The sequence below is a fragment of the Triturus cristatus genome, chromosome 8 (genome assembly GCF_964204655.1).
Source record: "Triturus cristatus chromosome 8, aTriCri1.1, whole genome shotgun sequence".
Lineage (NCBI taxonomy): Eukaryota > Metazoa > Chordata > Amphibia > Caudata > Salamandridae > Triturus > Triturus cristatus.
Genome location: NC_140591.1, coordinates 520707654 through 520722726, shown reverse-complemented (window position 1 = coordinate 520722726; position 15073 = coordinate 520707654).

Here is a 15073-nt window from a genome sequence, read left to right as displayed (position 1 = left end):
AAGGCGACAGGGGGCAACCCTGCCAGGTGCCCCTCCCAAGCTGGAACGGTGTCGACGCCCGCCCGTTTACCACAACACTCGCAAGGGGACCCTCATAAAGCAACCTCACCCAGCTCACAAAACCAGGGCCAAAGCCGAACTTGGCAAGCACAGCCCACAGATATGCCCATTCCACCGTATCAAAAGCCATCGTGGCATCAAGAGACGCCACAACAGCTGGTTCTCGCAGCGTGCTCGCCCTGGCAATCACTCCATGAAGACGCCTAAGGTTCAACGCAGTGTTACGGTGCGGGATAAAACCCGATTGATCCGGGTGGATCAGGTCTCCAAGCACCCTGACCAAGCGGCCCGCCAGGATTTTAGCCAGAATTTTCGGCTCGGCATTAAGGAGTGATATTGGCCGATAGGAGGCACACTTGTCCCGGGGTTTACCATCCTTATGTATCACAACAATCGTCGCCAGTCGCTGGTCCAACGGAAGGGACCCACTCCCCCGCGCCTCCACGAACATGGCGCGCAGGTGAGGAGCAACCCTATCCGGGAACAGCTTATACAAGTCAATCGGCAAACCATTTGGGCCTGAGGCCTTGCCCGAGTTCAGCGCGCGGATAGCACCCGCCACCTCATCAACCGTTATATCTCCATCGAGGTCATCTCTATCTACGTCAGAAAGGCAGGGCAGAGCGATGTCACGCAGGAGGTCACGCGAATCCTCAGTTGGCCTATCCGAAACCGAGGCGTAAACCATACGGAAATAATCCGAAAAACACTGTACTATACCCTCGGGATCAACAACCACCTCTCCCCCCTCTCTCGTCAGCTCCGGCACCACTCTATTAACACGTTCTTTTTTGTCCAGCCACGCTAGGAGTTTCCCGGCCTTATCGCCAACATCGTACAAGCGACCCTGCTGTTCCCTACTGAGGGTCTTGGCGGCATTCGCCACCAGGTCCCTATATTCCGCTTGCTTCAAGCTCAGATTATGCAGTAAGGCCGCTGTAACCTCCCCCTCCAGGGCCACCTCTAAAGCCGCGATCTCATCCTCAACCTGTATAACCTCGCCATCTCTCCGTCGCTTGGCGGCCACTACCAAGGAGAGGGCCTCCCCTCTCAACACGGTCTTAAATGCTTCCCACAACGACACAGCCGAGTCAACGGAACCCTGATTGTCCTTAAAATAGTGATCAACTGTCTTCAACAGCGCACTGCGCATCTTGGGATCACGAAAGTACCAGGGGTTAATAGGAGCAACCCTGCCCCCTCCCTCGCGGCCGACATCCAGCCGGACCCACACTGGCGAATGATCAGATATGCCCCGCGCCATATGCCTAGCCTCAGACACCAAGGAGGCAGACGCAGCCAGAGTGAGCAGGTAATCAATCCAAGAGAGACTACCATGCGCCCCGGAGTGGAAGGTATATTGGCTCTGTGTGGGGTGCCGGAGCCTCCAGCAGTCTACCAAGCCGAGTGTATCTATAAAGTCTGGAAGCCACTTCTGAGCCCCCCCGGTGTCCCTGGGCGGGTACCTATCCAGCAACCCAGAGCCGACAGCATTAAAGTCTCCCCCCACCACTAGCATACCCTCCGGGAGGTCCAACAAGGCCCTACCCAGATCTGCAAACGTGGAGGCCTGCAGGGCAGGAGGGACATAAACCGAAACCAACACCAACGTTCTTCCCTCCCACCTCCCCGCCACCGCCACAAACCTCCCCCTATCATCAACAATGGTGGAGTCCACCTCGAAAGGTAGTGAAGCTCTGACAAGGATGCCCACACCTCTGGAGCCTGAGGAGAATCCCGAGTGAGCGATGAATTTGTAACCTTTTCTATTAAGAGCATAGCAAGTATTACCTATAAGGTGTGTCTCCTGCAGTAGGGCCACATCCGGAAAAGACCGTTTCAAGAACTGCAAGACTATCCCCTGCTTAATACGATCTCCCAAGCCATTGACATTCCAGCTAATAATATTTAAGCCCCTACCCCCCATCCCCACACACAAAGAGGCCCACCCCACACCCGAAGAGCCACCATTGAACAACCCTGACAACCATTACTACGCCTTGCAAAAACAAACCCACCAACAACAACCCCAAAACCCCAACTCTCCCCCCCACCCTGCACCCCTGCTGCAGCTTACAAAGCCCCCCCAACTTGCAGTGTGCCTGTCGCCCTACCATAACACAAAACTACAAAAAGTACCCTGAGGGAGGAAAGAGCTCCCATCTTCCTCCCGCAACCCTCCGTATTACTGCAATCAGCTCAAGTCATTGTCCGGAACCAAAGCAAGTCAGTCTGGCTCCAAAGGCATCAACCCTGCCCATCCCGGTCACCCTCCACGTCTGTGGCAGCATCCCCGCCAGTCCGTCGTCGGGGCAAAGCGTCCAACCAGTCTCCGGCCATAGCAGGCGACTCGAAGAAGAAAGTCCGGTCCTCATACACCACACGTAATCTGGCAGGGAAAAGCATAGCATACTTCAGGTCCCTCTCTCGAAGACGTCTCTTCACCCCCAGGAAACTCTGCCTTTGCTTTTGCACCAACTGGGTGAAGTCAGGATAGAAACTCACTGATGCGTTCTGAAAAGGGACCGGGCCCGTCACCCGCGATGCTTGCAGGATAGCGTCCCGATCTCGGAAGTGAAAGAGCCGGGCGACAATCGGTCTCGGAGGGGCTCCCGCCCTGGACCTCCCGCCAGGAACTCTGTGAGCCCGCTCGACTGCAAAAAACTTCCCAAGGCCCTTAGGCTTCAGATGGTTAAGCACCAAGTCCTCCACGAGCAGATCTACGGAGATCTCGTCCGAGGATTCCGGGACCCCAATAATGCGCACGTTGTTGCGCCTGGCCCGGCCCTCAAAGTCCTCCAGCCGGCAGGCGGAGAGGTCGTTCTCGGCCCGCGGCTTACGAACTTCGGTCTGAAGTTCCGAGACATCATCAGCGAGGCCTGTGGTCTTGAGATCAAGGGATTTAACCCGCTCATTGGTTTTGCCCAAATCTGCGCGGATCAGGTTGACATCCACCAAGATAGTATCCACTTTATGCGCCAGGGCATCAAACTGTCTTCCAATCGAGGCCTGCATCCCCTCGAGCGCACCCATGACATCCTGCAACGAGAGCTCCGAGGTCGGGGATGAGGCAGCCTTCTGCACGTCCGGCGACTGGCCCGATCCACCAGGCGATCCCTTCTGCTGGGCATAGCGATCCATATTATTGGATTGGGTATAGGCTCCCCGCCTGGTAGCCTTGGGTTTCAGCCTATCCACCTCTGCTTTACCCGACATGTCTGGCACCGAGCAATCCAGTGCAAAGAGACGACCCTCTCTCAGTCAGAGGGAACAGGAGAAGCCAGATCTGCAATAACCAGTCAGAGTAGGGCGCAAGGCGTCCAGAGGATAGTAAAGCATCAGAAGGCAGTCCTGGGCCAAGGCAGACAAAGGGCGAGAAAGTGAAAGTGAAAGTACGGCGTTCTCCGTCCGCCAGTTCACACCTCGCCAGGCCGCTGTTGTTCAATTAGTGGCCGGGCATCCTGCCAACGCCAGCCCCTGGCATCCCTCGGAGATAGGCCTCAATCTTCCGCCGTGCACAACTCCGGTTCCCGGTGGGCGATCCGAACCCGGGCAGCATCAATCGCCTCAGCAATGAGTCATCTGCAAGATGCCGTGCATATAAAACAGGATTTAAGACAGGATAATCGGCGGAGGGCGCGTGGGTCCCGGGAGCTCAAAGCTCACGCGGCCATCTTGGTCAAGCGCTAGGCTCCTCCCTCCATTCTGACGGCTTTAAATATGATACAAAGAGATTTGAAGAGGATCCTCTGTTGGATGGATAACCAATGAAAGTCCCTGAGGGCAGTGGAGGCGGAGGATCTCCACGGTCTGTTAAGAGTCAGTTTCGATGTAGCAACCTGAACTCTGTGCAGTTTCTTAATCAGAAAGGTAGGGGCTCCCAGGACGAAAGCATTACTATAATCCAGTCTGCTAAGCACTACACACCTGGCAATTAGAGATTTGGCTTGGACAGGTAGCATTTGAAAAGCTTTCTAAGACTCCAATGGAAACCAAAGCAAACCCCTGCTACTCCGTGCTTTCCAAGAGAAAGAGAAAAAGAAAGATAACCGTCTAGAATAACTCAGCGGTTCAGAACCTTCTTTGAAAAACCGAAATAAGTCCCCGTGGGGAGAGGCCAAAGATTGGAGGGCAGAGGCATTAAAAAAGCTAATTCCAGATGACTTCCATTTTCTCCAATGTTGAATTTCTGGTGGGTGTTAAATTGTCTTCAAATAAGGTGCAAAAAGAATTTTGGTCAACAGTAGCTCAATTTGGTGTGCATTTACTTTCACAGATACATTCTCTTGATGCACCTGTCTGCTACAGGGAAGGAGATGGGAAGATGTTGAAGCGAATGAAAGCTATTGAGAAGTGGGTTCCACTTATTTAACTTTTGATCCTAAGCTATTTTTATGCTTTGGTAAGCAGTTGCAGAGATAATGTGTTTTTCTCTTTGCAGTTGATACATGACTCATTTTACTTTCCAATAGCACTTGATAATCCTTAAATATAATTAATTCCATGTTGCTCCTGCCAGGCTGGGAGTCATTTAAACCACTGCCATTTTTCCTGCTGATGATAATATGAAAAAACACTCTATTATTCTGCCCTACCTTGCTGCTCGTCTCTCCCTGATGTTGTCCATCTGACTGCTCCCCCTAAACCTGCCCCACGTGTTCCCGTATCTCTCCTTCCTCTTTCCACACTATCCCACCCAAATGTCACAGTTTGACAGCTTTCTAGACTTAGATCAAATTATTTGTAACAAATCCTAATAGAAGTAATAGCTAAATTGGCTGTGAATGAAAAGTGGAATTGCTGGCAATTGGTTGGGCGACCAGATCCATGCTTCAGGAATGGATGTGATTCCTCGTTGTTTTCGTTTACAAACATTCCTTGTTTTCATTGGTTTGGAAGTGTTGGCAATGGAATATAGCCTTTGCTGTAATCATTCTAGCCAGGCAGCAATGACTGGTGGCAACCATGCTGATTTGCAAGTGTTATCTTTCACAGGTACCCTTACAAAGATTTATTACAGGGGACCAGGTATTCCCGACCTTGCAAAATGCTGGAAAATGCTACTTAGGAGACACTTTTTTGTTCAGAAATGGGGAAACCGAAAAAGCAGGCAAAACATTTCAAATTGTCAGAAACTGGATAGATATTCTTTTAGCAAAAGAAAAATGTTATGTGAGATGCCATCGGACACTCCATTTAGCCAATACTACTTTGTAGGACTTGCAGGTTTGCTTATGCTAATATAAGTGAAAACGTAAAACATCCTAACAAGCAAAAATATGGCTTGATATTCTATTCTATTCTATTCTATTCTATTCTATTCTATTCTATTCTATATTGATAAATTGAAGAGTCAGGACTGCCTTATGTCCCCCTTTATATATCTCCAGGTGTGCACATTGCCATGTTTCCCCTTAATATGCACAAAACCCTGGGGTATATTTACAACAAAGTGATGGAGTGCGGCGTTAGCCTTCCTGGCTTAACGCCGTACTCCACCACTTCAGAAACGCAGGGCTGTACCATATTTACAACAATATGGTGCAGCCGAGCGTTTCACCCTGTGCAAGCGCTAAACTTAGCAGCCTAGCGTCAACGCAGGCACCCTTACAACATAGTGCTAGGGTGTCTGCATTGAGGGGAAGATTATTTATGTGCGGGAAGGTCTCCCCTCCTGCACATAAACAATCTTTAAATGACGTTTTGTAACTTTTTTTTTAACTTACTGCAGCACACATAGAAGTTGCAAACCTTTTTTTTTTGGGGGGGGGGATTTTTTATGTGCAGGAAGGGTCACCTTCCCGCACATAAACAATCAATAGCAATTTACTGTTTCTATGAGTGCTGCACAACGCAGCACACATGGAAACAGCACAAACGAGGAGAAATAAAGCATTTCTCCTAATTTTGCCTGTTTAAGACTAGATTTTTCCTGGTCTTAATTTTGGCGCAGCCTCCTATTCATGCCACCCTTGAAAATAAGTGGCAGCATCCAAATTAATGGGTGTTGCGGTGGAACGCCCACCGCCGCACCAACTGCCCTCCCCTTTCACGCTAAGCACAGCGTGAAAGGGGGCCTTATTTACAAGGCAGCGTTAAGCCACATTTAGTGGCTTAGCACTGCCTTGTAAATAAGGTGAAGCCCCTATCGCCACCACAACTTCAGTGACGTTGTGGTAGTGATAGGGGCTTGTAAATGTGCTCCCCTGTGTCCTGGAACTCTGCATCACACAATGCCTTTCTGATGCACAGCAGCCAGGCCAGTTTTCACCTAATACACCCATGAAGCACGTCACGAAGTGCCCCTGTGAAGTCCACCACTCCCTGCTTCCCTGAGGTGCTTCCACAATGTGCCACGGAGATGCATTACATTGTGCTTCCGTGGTGCAAATCACTCTGTACTCCAACCACATTTCACCCTGATATGCGTTATTAGCTTGTGATTCCTATTGCACATGGTTACGTATGACCAGTGTTGGACTGGCCTTACAGGCAGTCTGGCACTGTCAATGGGGCCACTGTGAATGGGAAGTGAACTGTGATCAGAGCACCTGCGAAGCTTCCACCCTTTGGTAATGCTCTGACATCCATCATGGCAGATAACATCACCAATGTTTCCTAACTTGTTTTTCCTTTCTCCCCAGAGCTGCATATTTATAGTTTACCAAGAACGCACCATACCATTGTTTATTGCTGATATTAATTTAGATTCCACAACAACAGCATATATTTGTTTTATTGCTGTGAGAAATTTACGGCTTGCCTGCCTTGGGATTTTTTTCAGACCAGGAGACAGTAGTTTTTTCGCTGCAGGGCACACTGGACTAATTGTGCAAACTGATCTCTAAAGGGAGCTCGCATGCATATATAACTCGCTTTTATTTACTGCCTCCCTATTATAATACTTTTCTCATTCCTGGGCACCAGTGCAAACTGATTACCCCGGCTTCTTTTTGTGTCAGGCTTCTAATTCCCTTGCCTGGCTCACTTCATGTATTTAACTGCTAGGTCTGTGGCATGCTTCCATATTCCCAGCCAAGTTAATGTAGGGGAATTTCTTTGGGCATTTGAGGCAGCTCGTTGAAACCCTGAGCTTACACGACTAAAATAAGCTGAAAACAACAAAACAAACAAAATAGCTGGAAGGCTGAATAGTTCCAGAGTGAGGAAAATAGAAAAGGGCAGGTGCACGTACAGCGCGTTTATGGAAAGAATGTCCCTCCGACCCCGCAGAATGGAAATTAAACGAAGTGGAGCACTAGGGATGTGGCTGTGGCAACAGCCTTATAAGTCAGGTTGCGGCCGTGGGCCCGTCAGAGGCCCGCAGGGTCCCCAATTTATGTTGGCTAAAACACAGCATTAAAGTTTCGCAGCTTTGGCACTCGGCGTCGGCATGTACGCTCAGCAAACACGTCTCGGCAGCGGGATACCCATTTTTATTTCTTAAAGAGCCGCGTTCATTTCACTTTCTGCTCTGTGCATTGTTCCGAGATGGCCTGCAACTAATTCCGTTTGCAGCTGGAGACCCGTTTCAAAAGCTTTTAAAAATGCATCGGGCGAAATATAAAAAAAAACGGAGGTAATAACTCCGCGGCACAGGGGATTTCGCTTACAAGAAGCGCTGCTGTAAAATCACTCCGCTTACCTTTTCAATGTACAAAATGTAAATGGGATCCTATTGTTCAGAAGAACATTTGTTTATTTTCCCAAAGGTGCCGTTTCCAGAGGAGTCAACGCGTGTGAAGATTTCCCCGCTGAGGCCTATTCCTTTTTTACTTTCAAGAGCACTTTAGTCTATTGTAAAAGAGAAGAATGATATATCATTGGAACTATGTGTTACAGGCCACTGCTGTATCCACAAAGGAAGGCAATTGTACCCAACAACTGTACTTACCTCTTAACTTAGGCGAAACTTTGTTTTAAAATTGGGTATGTCTGTGTCGGAGGGGGGCTTCGGCTACAGAGGCGTAGCTAGAGCTTGTGGCGCCCGGGACTATCCCTCAGGTTGCCGCCCCTGGGGGGGTGGGGGGGGGGGGTTGCTGGGGAAAATGGACGGCACGCACTTGAAAGAGGACCGAGAGACACGTAGTATCGCCGCTAATAGTTACCTCGATCATGCAAGTTACATGCACATACATGACACGGTCCAAGGCTGCACAGTTGAATACACCGGTGACTGGCAGTACAAAAGAGAACACACAGACTGCATGATCTATCTGGGGACTCAGAAAAACCGCATGTGACATCCATCAGAGAGCTGCGTGAACAATTACCTGGTAATCCCCTTAGCACAATGCAAACATGCACATACATGACACTGTTCAGGGATCCATCATCTACAGCTGACATTAAATGACCATTCATCATGGTCCCCTCATTAAAGCAGTGCACTTTGTGATCTGCATGGTACATGTTCTGTGCAGCAGGCACATTAACCCTTTGTGCTACCTTTCCAGGAGTCTACCCTTCCACTAGACAAAACTCAGATCTCTCTCTAGGAAGAACATTAATCACCGAAGTTATCATGACATTTTTATTGTTTCTGAAAATTGCTGGATGCCAGGAAGGAGGCAGCAAGTTTTTTTTAAACCATAATATACTTGCAAACACTACACACCCACCCAAAATAGGTACCCAGTGCGGTCACACCGTTCGCACCGCCCTAACCTGCTCAAGGTTCATGTGACCTCAGTGACAGAGTCACAGTGACTGGATCACTGTTGCTCTAGGGTGTGCTGCTTCGTAGGCCTGCCCGCAAGAATGGAGATGAACTTCAGTATGGATTGTGGTGGAGAGGCCTTCAAGGTTAACTCACAATCGACACCACTAGGGTACACCTGCTTGTGCTAAGACATCAAGCCTTCTAAGGTCTAGTGGGGCCTTCTAAGGTCTAGCATGGGAATATGCTCCCTCAGTAGAGTGGTCTGGTGGACTGGTCATGAAGGCTGAACCCAGTTCCCCAGTTCCAAATTCGACAGCTCTGGACATAGTACTACTTCCTCTCCCCCACTGAACACCATACTGCCCCATTTAGAGAAACACGCACTGCCTTCAGCTAGAACCTAATTGTGCCCGCTACAAACACTTGGATGTGGCTCAATTCAAATTATGCACTTGATAAGAGTAATATGGTGCCTAAAAAAAAAAAACTAAAAGCAAACACTCATAGGGAATGCAAGATTAAGTAAAGCATGTGAAATGTAAGCAGAAACAACATGGTTACCTTAACGAGCTCTCACTCACTATTCAGAAATCAGGGAGTGGTTTTACCTGAAAAGTTAAGGACATGACAACAGGTCCCTGATGTAACCGTTTCAATGTCCATTGCTTATATCCCTACAAAACTTAAGCACTATGGTTTAAAAAGACCACATCCATAAACACAGAGCCATGGTACACATTTTGTTTTCCAATTCACCCATCAACCAGGTATTGCAGTACCTCCAGGAATGGGGCACTTCCCCACCTGGGGACAACAATGCTGTTCAAAGAAAGACTAGAAAACAAAAGTAGCGCTTCACTGGCAAACTCTGTAAAGTGATGCTGATGTATTTGGATGTGAATAAAACCAATCTGGCCACTTTGCAACCACTCTGTCTTGCTTTATTTATGTATTTTTTTTCATTTTTAAAACCTTCTATTTCTCTCCATCCCGCTGCACTTTGGAATAGAAAAATGTCAGAAAAAGGGCATTTCCCGCAAGAGTGTTTTTCTTTTTTGGATCCATTTCACATGGAAGCAACTAAATGAAAGAAGGAAAGAGAGATTGTGAACCGTTTCTTCAAGTTACGGTTTTCAGTAAGTGAGGAGCAAGACAGAAAGAAAGGAAATAATAGGAAGAGAGGGGGGGACAGCTGCCAGCACAAAAAAGAAGAGGACATTGCCCGAGTCCGATTCCTTCTCTGCCCGTCCCCAAACGTCCACGAAAGCAAGCCGAGCCTTATCTGAATGCCTTTGTCCGCCCCAAAAATAGTGCCTCCTGGGGCGGACCGCCCACACCGCCCCCTCCTAGCTACGCCACTGTTCGGCTACCGTCATAACAGGTAAGTGCAATGGGGCAGATTTACAAGCCCCTTGTGCTGCCAGTGCGTCACTTTTTGTCACGCACCGCAGCACATTTTTCTGCCCCATATTTACAAGGACAGAAAAAGCCACCCTGCGTGACTTTTCCTGTCTTTGTAAATATGCCCCTTACCAGGCAGCACTTTGCGTGAAAGGGGCGTTTTGCGTGGGTGTTCACACGCAACACCCATGGAACCAGACACATTTCCAGATTTACAAGAATTCGTAAATCTGGAAATGCATCTCAATGCAACGCCTCCCCGTAGGGAGGTGCAACGAGGAGAAATGTATTCATTTCTCCTCGTTTTTTTTCCTCTTTCTATGTGTGCTGCATTCTGCAGCACACAGAATGCGGAAATAACCTTTAATGATTGTTTATGAACAGGAATGTATCCCTTCCTGCACATAAACAATCATCTGTAAAGAAAAAAGTCCCTATTATTATAACAAGCAAGAGGAAGAGTACTCTCCCGGGAACATCCACTAATTACTATATTTCAATCCTGATTATTAAGGACAAAGTGAGCAAGAGCTGCAAATTTCTGAGGTGTATCAATATACCATTTATTAAAACAAATTCATACTAAGCCACTTTGTATTAGGTCAGTGCCTTACTAATCCTCCTATAGTAGGTTACAATCTAAATGACATAAAAAGGGACACTAAAGACTGTCCTCTATTGAATATACTCAATATAAAAGTTAAAACCATAAGAACATAATCACATTAGTACATTGTTGGATATAATCAATACACATATAAAAACAATCAAAAACAATATTTTTATCTTATTAATGGTGTTGTTAAAAAAGTCGACGCAGCGTTTCGGTGGTATCTTTATATTAAGCACCTTCTTCAGGACTAACAACTTTGTACATAGATCTTATATTTTCAAAAGAAATTTTTCGTTTCTTTTTGGTATCTGCGAGTACGTGCTGTTTCTAATTCTCCCGGTTACCAGCAATATCTTGGTCTTTAGACATCAATCAGTGCGTACTTCTATTCGTTAGAGCCGCCGTATCTCATTTCTTTATTGGTCTCTTTTCTACCTTTAATGATGGCTTCGAGTTTGACTGCAGCACACAGAATGCGGAAATAACCTTTAATGATTGTTTATGAACAGGAAGGTATCCCTTCCTGCACATAAACAATCATCCCCCTTGACACAGGCCTCCTTGCACCATGGTTCATGTGTGGCTGCATCGGCGCATGGCAGCAGTTTCTGCGCCAGAGCAGGGGGAAGCACAGAGATGCAACATATTGTTGTAAATATGTTGCATCCCTGTGCTTTAAAACTAACGCAGCGAAGTGCAGCGCAGCTAAATTACTAGCTGCACCGCGCTGCGTTAGTTTATTGTAAATCTGCCCCAATAGATTTAAGAGATATTTTGGAAAAATGTATGTGGTGCACAATTAACGATTGTTGCCCTTTGTTGAGGGCATTGACTACTGTTAATGCTGGAGTCATCTACCAGTATGAATTGTTCGTTTTGCATATACGGAGCCCAACCGCAGGTAAGGGTGTAGCCTGAGAGAAAGGGTATTTAACAGCTGTTAATGCATAACAGCATTTGGGCTTATATTTCTATCTTTATTTTATCAGATCACGATGAGCTGCCAAAAATGCCATTTTGAAGTGCTGCATAAATAGTATAGTTGTCAATGTCATGGTTAATGTTTTTGATCTATTTATTTATTCAGCAAAAAGAGCATCAGTCACATTTCAACAGACGCCGTATATAAAATAACAGTAAAAGGAAAATTCTTCAACAAGTAATGGGGTGCTCACAATCGTCCAGGCTTATTGATTAGTCATGTGGGAAGTTGTTACCACTGTATTCCCTTTAACAGTAAGGACAGACAATCATGTAAGTACATAACTGTGAATATTTCAAATTCATCGTACACATTGATGATATCTACCAAAGAGCGACATACAAATGTAGGATTAGCTGTTTGCAAAGAAGATCAAAAGTCAAAAGGGAAGAACGAAACAGAGCGTAAAATTTCCTTTTGACACTACCCAAAAATTCAATTAAAGGTGAACGATTGCCCCATAACCTTCATTATAGACAGTTGTGAGTCAATTAATATCATGTCTGTAGAGAAATTTAACAGCTTATCTCCTGTGCCATGCCTTACCCCGTCAAACATGGAGGTACACACGTGGGCTGCATCCAAACTCTTCCAGAGTCAAGGGTCATTTACAGCAACCGTGAGACATAAAACAAGGTCAGTGCCAGCGCTGATTCATGTTCTCCAGGGAACTTCATTGAGTGCATGCCTACTTAGGTTTGCCACTGCTGATGACATGGAACTGATATCTCTCAACTACAACAACCGTGCTCAGTCTCAAATTGTGAGTCAGTTCCCATCATTGTTTCATTACCTAGGAAGGCTCAAGACAATGAAAGTGCAATTTCCTATTAATGAGGAAATTCGTCCTGTTTCCTAACAGCACCACCGAGTTGCCTTCCACTTATAAGAAACCGCTGAGAAATAACTAGAAACATTGTTGAATCTTGACATCGTTGAACGCACCTATGCTGTGAATTTGCCCATAGTTATGATACCAAAACAGGACAGTGAAAGTGCAGTGTGCATTTGCATTGATATGCACCAGGCCAACAAAGCAATCAAGAGAAAGTCACACTGGCCCCCACATCGTGGACTTGATTATGCAGCTGAAAGGAGCCAAAGTCTTCTCCCGGCTCGATCTGAACAAAGAGTACCATAAACGTGAGCTGCAAGAGAACTGTTGGCACATTACTACTTTTTCAACTCATGTTGGATTGTTCAGCTAGAGTTTTGAAGTATCTTTGTCTGCGAAGATATCTCAGGATGTCATCCACCGAGTAATTCATTCTGTCACACATGCTTTCAATTACAGTGATAACTTACTAGTATTTGGGACAATACAAAAGGAGCATGACAAGCCCTTACACAGGTGTGCCAATTACTTGCTAATGCAGGACTCACTCGGAATGCAGCAAAGTGTAAGTTTCACTAAAACAAACTCAAATTCTTTGGGTACATATTCTTTGATGGGGGAATGACTCCTGAACCGGATAACATATGAGCATTTTCATCTACTTGCCCCCCACAAGATGTAATCATGTTGCGATCCTTTAAGGCATGGCTAGTTGTTGCTCAAAATACATTCATGACTTTGTTGCAGTGAGTGCCCCATTGAGATACTTAACAAAGCAAAATGTCCCATTCCAGAGGTCTCCTAATTGCGATGTAAAACATGAATTTGAGAATGCAACTGAAAAGGCCTAGTTTGACCACAGGTTACATACTGAGATCATAGTAGACGCGAGCCCGGTGGGGCTGGGGGAAAATCTTGCTCAACACAATTGCCATCTGAATGCCTATGCCAGTAAAAGCCTGTCTGAAACAGATCGTGCCTACTCTCAGCAGGAGATGGCTAGTCTGGCTGTAGTGTGGGCCTGCAAACATTTTTATGTGTTTTTATGTGGGAAATGCTTCACTATCATCACAGACCACCAGGCATTGCTCACTATCTTCAGAAACCCAAAAGCTAAGGTGCCCCCTCGTATCGAGAGGTGGGTGTTGCGACTGGAAGAGTATGACTATGTGCTTGTACACAATCTGGGAAAAGATCAAATCCCGCTGACTGCTTTTCACGAGTACTAATACAGCACCACAGTTCAATGTCCAAGTGGCTGAAGAGTATCTGAACTTCATTGTGAGGTCCAGCTCACCAGGAGCTCTATCCATTAAACAAATGATTTCTGCCAAAAATGCAATCTTGGAAGAAAAGTGTTCAATCCTTTGCAGATGATGTTGAATTTCAAAAATTCTAAAATTTACAAGGTGAGCTATCCATCACCCGAGAAGTTATCATTGAGAATCGTCATGCCTGTGAGCTTGAGACAGCAAATCATTGACCTGGCCCATGAAGGACATCATGGCATTCTAGCCACCAAAAGAGCCCTAAGAGACCAAGGGACATATGTGCAAGGGAAGTGGTATAGAGAGGCATTAACCTTCCTGGCTTAACGCCTCTCTCTGCCATTTTTGAAATGCAGGGCTGCACCATATTTACAAGAATATGCTGCAGACCTGTATTTCCCCCTGTGCTGGTGCTACACTTAGCGGCCTAGTGCCAGTGCAGGCACCCTTGCACCATAGTGAAAGGGTGTCTGCATGCAGGGGAATATTGTTTATGTGCAGGAAGGTCCCCCTTCCTGCATATAACCAATCTTTCAATGTTGTTTTATAACTTCTATGTGTGCTGCTTAATGCAGCACACACAGAAGTTGCAAAAATGCATTTTTAATAAATTATTGTTAATGTGCTGGAAGGGGGACCTTCCTCTACTTAAACAATAAATGGCCTTTTGCTGTTTTCATGTGTGCTGAACAATGCAGCACACATAGAAACAATAAAAAGTAGGAGAAATAAAAATATTTCTCCTTGTTATGCCAGGGTAAGACCAGGTTTTCCCTCTTCTTAATTCTGGCACTACCTCCTATGTACTTCTCCCTTGTGAATAGGGGGCAGTGTCAGAATCAATGGGTGTTGCGGTGGAAGGCCCACAGCAGCACCCATTGCCCTCCCTTTTCAATCTAAACATTGCCTGAAAGGGGGCCTTATTTACAAGGCAGCGTTAAGCCATGTTAAGTGACACCCCTATCGCCACTGGAACATCATAAAAAGTGACGTTCCTGTGGTGATAGGGGCTTGTACATATGCCCCAGAGTTTGGTTCTCATGCCTAGATGAACGAGAGCTGAAAGCATGCTACTTTTGTAACTGTTTTTACCCATAAGGCGAAGCAGCATTTATTGACAATGTCTGACCTCCTGCCCATGCCTGGGAGAGAGTTGCAGTTGATTTCTTTGGCCCTCTAGGAAATGGGCATCATCTCATGGTAGTCATTGATGAATATTCACGTTTTCCTTTGGTGGAAGACTTGTTATTGA